The sequence below is a fragment of the Sorex araneus genome, chromosome 2 (assembly GCF_027595985.1).
Source record: "Sorex araneus isolate mSorAra2 chromosome 2, mSorAra2.pri, whole genome shotgun sequence".
In the NCBI taxonomy this organism is placed as follows: Eukaryota; Metazoa; Chordata; class Mammalia; order Eulipotyphla; family Soricidae; genus Sorex; species Sorex araneus.
Window position 1 is genome coordinate 117,364,699 of NC_073303.1, and position 7,175 is coordinate 117,371,873.

The 7,175-nt window shown below is 39.0% G+C and overlaps 1 pseudogene; it reads left to right on the plus strand.

The window, feature by feature from the left end:
* Window positions 1-2,659: 2,659 nt before the first annotated feature.
* Window positions 2,660-3,650, plus strand: LOC101539658 (ferritin light chain-like; annotated as a pseudogene).
* Window positions 3,651-7,175: the final 3,525 nt, after the last annotated feature.

Sequence of the window (7,175 nt, forward strand, 5' to 3'; positions counted from 1 at the left end):
GAAAAATAGTTTCTCAAGTAAAATTTGATTTAAAACTCTGAACTAAACTAGCTGACATGATCTATTTTTAATTTCTAATGATTTCAAGAGTAAGAACTTAATGATATTTAAAGGTGAACCTACTTTGAGCAGCAGAAAATAAGAAAGCTGCCCTACGGTGAATTAGTCAGGCAGGGATTTTTTTCCTGCCTCCGTCTGACTCTTGAATCATTAAAACAAGCAAACAAAAAAAGACCAGAAAACACATGCTTAGGTTAATTTGACAGCAGATAACAGAGCATGTCGTGAACCCATCATTTGGGGGAGCTGAGAAATATGCTTCATAGCAAGTAACTTTAATTGAAGGAATTACAGTGAACATTTTCTTTGAAGATTTCATTCCACTTAAAATATAGTTTAGGGGCCAGATAATACAAGGTTTAAGGCACTTGCCTTGCATTCAGTTCATCCAGTCTGATCCCTGCCATCACATATGGTCCCTGAGCATTGCTGGAAGCGATCCCCTAAAACAGTCAGAAGAGTAAACCCTGAACCAAACTGGGTAAGACTTAAAGCCCCATCATTTTACTGCCAAAATGTCATTTAAAAAAGTTAATTCTGAATATATGGCAAAGGATTGGTTTAGGCCCAGTTTTTATGAAATTGTCAATTATTATTCTTTACTCATTTATACATTTTTTTCCTTTAAAGATTTTGTATAATCAAAAACAATTTACAATAGTCCCTCAAAGAGTTAATACTTAGAATGGAATTATTTTAAATTCCTAAGACCAATCAAGAAAAATTCTAAATTACTTAAAATAATATGAGAAGCCTTGATCAAAGAGGACATGCTTTTTATTGGATATGAATACTTAACCTTAGAAGATGTTACCTCTCATAAAAATAAGTTAGTTTAATTTCAATAGAAACAACAAGATATTTTTTTTGAAATCTGATGGTTATGAAATTTTATTTAGACAAAGAAGACGAACAGTAACTACTGAAAATCAGAAAAAGAACACGAGTGAATGGTTTTGAATTACCAGATAGAAAGATATATAATTAAAACCAAATGGCTCTCAAGAAACATTTCAAGAAATAGAGAAAAAAAAAGACCTGAAATTATTCCTGCTATTATAAATCGAGTATTACTTTCATCAGAGAAGTGGAAACATAAATTACAAACTGAAGATTCATTATTCTATTCCATTTTCTTGCCAACAATGGGGACGCAGAAAGCCAGATACTTTCTTAACAGTACAAAACTAACCAAAGAAAAATTAAATTACTTACTTAAATTATTTTAGTTCCCAACATAGGGACACAAAAATAAGTCCATTCTCAAGGACAAGGAAACAGCACAGGGGGAAGGACACTTGCCTCGCACAGTATCAACCTAGGTTCAATCCCCAGCACCTCACATGGACCTCTGATCCCTAATCACAAAGCCAGGAACAAGCCCTGAGCACTGTGGGATGTGGCTTAAAAAGAAATTATTATATAATTCAGTGTTAACCTAACCCTAATACTCCCAATCTCCTAATAAACTAGGAGTAACCAAATGTGTGTGTATGTGTGTGTGTGTGTGTGTGTGTGTGTGTGTGTGTGTGTGTGTGTGTGTGTGTGTGTGTGTGTGTTCGCTGGGTTTCTTTGTTTGTTTGGTTTCGGTTTGCAAGCAAAACCTGATAATATTCAGAAGTTACTCCTGGTTCTTCATTCAAGAATTATTATTGGTGGTCTTCAGTGGACCATATGTGATGCCAAGGATTAAACCTGGGTGGACCATGTGGAAGGCAAATGCCCTACATGCTATACTATTGCTACTACCCAGAGTCACCAAGTTCTTTACCTTTTAGAAGGGGAGGTTGGGTAATAAAGAATAAATGCCTCTTGATCAAAAGTCTAATGATCATTCAGTCTTTGAATTCTCTGATGCAGTTAGATCTGTGTTTAGAGAAGTAACTTGCCCTAAGTCATATTTCTAGCAAGGAGTTTGGTTAGAGACCAGGAAATACTCTAGCAGTTAAGACATAAGCCTTTTGCATGCAAGACCTGGGTTTGAACCCTGGCACCACATGGCCCCTATGTATTATGGGATGTGATTCTAGGGGTCCCCATGTACTGTTGGGGTAGCACTGATGGTCCACAGCAACCTGAGATCAAAGCAGCATCACATCCTCAGGCCTAGCATTGACCAACCAACCAACCGAACAGAATCTCCCATGAGCACTGCTTGGAGCACCCTCTTAGTCCTCCAAAATAGTGTTTAGTATTGGAAATTATCTTTTAAAAAATGAAACACAAACTTAAGATTTCAGAGTAACTTCAAAAGTTAAATATTAGGAGCACATTCAGGAGTACCACAGACCTGTCTCTTGCTCCCACTATGTCCATACGAAACAGATCAAGAGACACCCTAAGAGCCTCTGCTCACTCTCCAACCTTCTTTCTACTGGCAACCTGTGGATCCAACTCTTCAGCCACCCTCTTCTCCCCAGTCCATCTAGCATCTAGCATCATGAAATTTGCTTACAAATGGATGGACATGCTGAGTGAAATGAGTCAAAAGGAGAGAGACAAAGAATGATTGCACTCACCTGTGGGATATTTAAAAAACGTAAAATGAGACTAATACCCACGAACAGTAAAAACAAGGCCCAGGAGGACCAGTCCAAGGATGGAAGCTTCTCACAAGTGGAAGAGCAGGGAGAGGGTAGTTAGGATAGAGAAGGAACCGGTAAGACAGTAAGACAATGATTGTTGGAAATGATCACTCTGGACAAGAACTGAGTGCTGAAAGTAGGTAAAGGAGGGATATACATGATAACCTATTAGCACTTATATGGTAAACCACAATGGCCAGAATGAAAGAGAGACACAGAGAGAGAGTAACAGAGAGAAAGAAGAAAAGCGTCTGCCATACAGGCAGGCTGTGGGGAAGGGGGTGGTGGCCAGAGGGAAAGTGGGGGCATTGATAGTGGGAAATATACACTGGTGAAGGGATGGGTATTGGAACATTGAATGACTAAAATCCAATCATGAAAAACCTTATAAATGTGACTCTCACGATGATTCAATGAAAAAAAAATAATAAAAAGAAGCAGCAGCAGCATTATTTCAGCTTCATTTCTCACTGCCTACCACGCACAAGCTCCCAGAACCGTCAGAATTATACCATGAGGTGGAGGCCACCAACAATGCCCAGATGAGCCTGCATCTGCGGACTGCACACCAACCTCTCTCTCTGGGCTTCTGTTTCAGCCTCAGCAATGTATTTCTGGAGGGTTAGGGCCAATGCTTCCTTGAGCTGGCAGAGGACAAGCACAAGGGGGCCCATGACTCTGAAAATGCAAGACCAGCGTGGCAGCTGAGCGCTCTTCCAGGACGTGCAGAAACTTTCCCAGGATGAGTAAGGTAAAACACTGGGGCTCATGAAAGCCGCCCTGTCCTGGAAGAAAACTGAAGCAGGCCCTATTGGGTTTTCATGCCTGGGGTTCTGTGCTTTCAGATCCTCATCTCTGTGACTTCCAGGAGAGCCACTTCCTGGATGAGGAGGCGAAACTGACCCAGAAGATAGGCGACCGCGTGACTAGCGTCCTCAGCCTGCGGGCTGCCAGCCTGGGCTGGGCAAGGATCTCTTCCAAAGGCTCGGCCTTAAACATGACTAGGAGCCTCAGGAACCCCAATGGCTCTCAGATTTTCCAAGTCGTGGACCTGGTGTCAAGGGCTTGGCCTGATTCCTTCTCATTGCTCCCTGGGAAGCTTCTGAAACGGACCAAAGAACCAATAAAACTTTTGGACAGAAAAATTGCAGTTATACACTAGATAGAATCACATTTCTCATGTGGAATAGCGTCAACTTATTTTGTTTCTAACAGAAAAATATAAAATGTGAATATTTTTAAAATAAAGTATCATATGAGAGATTTTCTTGGGACTGTGAAGAAGCCAGAGAAGCCAATTATCATTTCTGCTGATCACTCAGCATAGCTGACAGTTCTGAAAGTCTTAGAAGCGTAAAAATAAAAAGTATGAAGTGAGGATCTGGGATGTGGCTTGGTGGAAGAGCTTTTGTTTTTATGAATTGTGCTGCCAAAGACAAAGAGAACCGCAAGAAGACCTTAATTCTAAGAAAGATACTCAAGTTAAATAAAACATATGCTCACCTAATACAATGAGATCATTTTGAATTCCATTAACCAGTAATTGATGAGTCCAAGATTTGTGACAAAAGAACTATGTTGACTGGAAGAAATCACTATTGTGTGAGATTTTCTTTTTTTTAATTTTATTGAATCACCATGAGATAGTTACAAGCTTTTATGTTTGGGTTACAATCACACAATGATCAAACTCCCATACCTCTACCAGTGCACATTTCCCACCACCAACATCCCCGGTATTCCCCCCTTTCCCACCCTCCCCCTGCTGCCATGGCAGACAATATTCCCCATACTCTCTCTCTGCTTTTTGGCTTTATGGCTTGCAGCACAGACAGGTCATCATGTTTGGTCCGTTATCTACTTTCGGCACACATCTCCCATCTCTACTGATTCCTCCAGCCATCATTTTCTTAGTGATCCCTTCTCTATTCCATCTGACTTCTCCCCTCTGCTCATGAAGCAGACTTCCAGCTGTGGGGCAATCCTCCTGGCCCTTGTATCTACTGTCCTTGGGTGTCAGCCTCATGTGATATTATTCTATATTCCACAAATGAATGTAGTCCTTCTATGTCTGCCCCTCTCTTTCTGCCTTCTTTGACTCAGCATGATACTCTCCATGTCTATTCATTTATAAGCAAATTTCATAACTTTATCTCTCCTAACAGCTGCATAGTATTCCATTTTATAGATGTACCAAAGTTTCTTTAACCAGTCATCTGTTCTAGGGCCCACTTTCACCACTCCTGTTCAATATAGTACTGGAAGTCCTGACCATAGCAGTTAGACAAGAAAAAAATATCAAGGGCCTACAGATAGGACAGGAAGAGGTCAAGCTATCACTGTTTGCAGACAATATGATACTATTGAGTATCAACAGATAGTATCAACAGTCTCTTTCCGGCGCACCTGGCTGTCTTCCCCGGGGCCCCTCGGAAGGGATGGGGCTCCAGCTTCCCTCCCTGTCCCGAGCAGAGCTCCCGGTGGCGGAAGACCATAAGAACCTAGCCACAGCTATGCTCAAGGCCCCTCTCCAAATGTTCAGACAGGCCTCACGTACGAAGGTACCGCAGAGGAACCCAGGTGTGTGTAATCCCATCAACCGCCAACATCCAGAGACTTAAAAGCAAGCTCCCAGAAGTGCGTGGCTGCTTTGCAGCTGCGAGATATCTTACAACCTACTTTTCATTCTGGGAGAAACTCACAAGATACTGAGAGCTCCCTGCCCACATGGGACAGCCTCGCAAGCTTCCCATGGTGTATCTATATGCCAAAGCCAGTAACCAGCTGAATCTCATTCCCCTGACCCTGAAAGAGCCTCCAATACGGCTCCCTAAAATCTCAGGGAGAGGACAAATGTAGAGGTTACTGAGACTGCTCGAGCCACTCAATGATCAATGGGATTTTGTGATCGTGATTGTGATGATACTATACTTAGAAAACCCTAAAGATGCGACAAAAAAGCTCTTAGAAACAATAGGTCGATATAGTAAAGTGGCAGGCTACAAAATCAACACCCAAAAGTCCATGGCTTTCTTATACACAAATAATGAAAGAGGAAAAGGAGACATTAAAATAACAACCCTGTTCCCAATAGTAATTCAGAAAGTCAAGTACCGTGAAATCAGCTTAAGCAAAAAGGTGAAGGACCTATACAAGGAAAATTACAAAACACTACTTCAAGAAATAAGAGAGGACACTAGGAAATTGAGACACATCTCCTGCTCATGGATAGGGAGAATTAACATTACCAAAATATTGTATGAGATTTGCTCATCTGTAAAATTAATGAACTAGACATGACCCCTAATTCCCTTTGTAGAGCTGAAAATATATCCAAATGTACTATTTGTACTTAACTTTTTTTAATACCTTGTTTCTAATTTTTAAAAATAGAAACTTAAAAGTTCCTATTCTGATCAATTTTTACGCTTTCTGAATTTTTAGTGAAATGTAACATGTATGTTAATAAGCAAATCTAAGTTTTAAAAAAGTCATATATGGTACCCATAAGTCTAGTGATCAGCATAATCCAATACTTCTCAATAAGTTTAATCACTATGTACGTGTATGAAGTAAATCCAAATCAGAGCTGAGACTCAATTGCAAAATGAATGCTTAAGAAAGGACTATGTTAGCTATTTAGAGTCTTTGGGGGTATCATATCAATTTCTGAGATGCTCTGTTTCCTTAAAGAATTAAAAATTTTGATAGAGATTGCACTCGTTCTGTATGATGCTGTGAATAGAATATTCATTTTAACAATGTTAATTCTTCTAGTAAATAAGCATGTAATATCTTTCCATTTCCTTGTGTGTTATTTTCTCTCTGTTAACAGTGACTTATTTTTCTCAATATATAAGTATTTACCTCCTTTGATAATTTGGTTCCTGGATATTCATTTGTTTTAAATCAATTGTAGATGCAATTGCTCACTTCATTTCTCTTTTAGTTCACTGTTTGCATAAAGAAATGCACCATAATTTTGAATATAAATATTTTCTATATTGAAAATGTTCTATTGTTTCCAATAGTGTTTAGTAGTCTTTAGTACTTTCATTAATTACTTCATATATGTATACTTTGCAGAAATATTTGTTTAAAGTTCTGAAACAACTATTATGATTTGTTTAAACTAAGAATTAGAGTTTAGTTTATTTTTTCCAAGTGGCTTCACCTCCCAGTATCTATTTTCTCCTTTCTAAAATGATAATAAAAGAAATTAAATGACATTATTATTAAATTCTTTCACAGCACCTCAAAGGCACTGAAGAAATATCATTGCCTCCACACACAGTCTTAAAATATCACTTTCATTACTGTAGTCATGCTCAAGTGTGATATACAAAAGTGAAAAAAGAGAAAAAAAGCATGTAGTACTAGGCATTATGAATATCTCAAAGTTCCTGTGTCCTTTTTTATTTTCTTGAAGGTTAGTATAGCAGTTCTTTCATTTTTATAGTAGAATATCAGCAGTGAGAATGAATGACAACAGGGATGGATAGGACTGGTGAGAAAGGTGAAAATAAAATA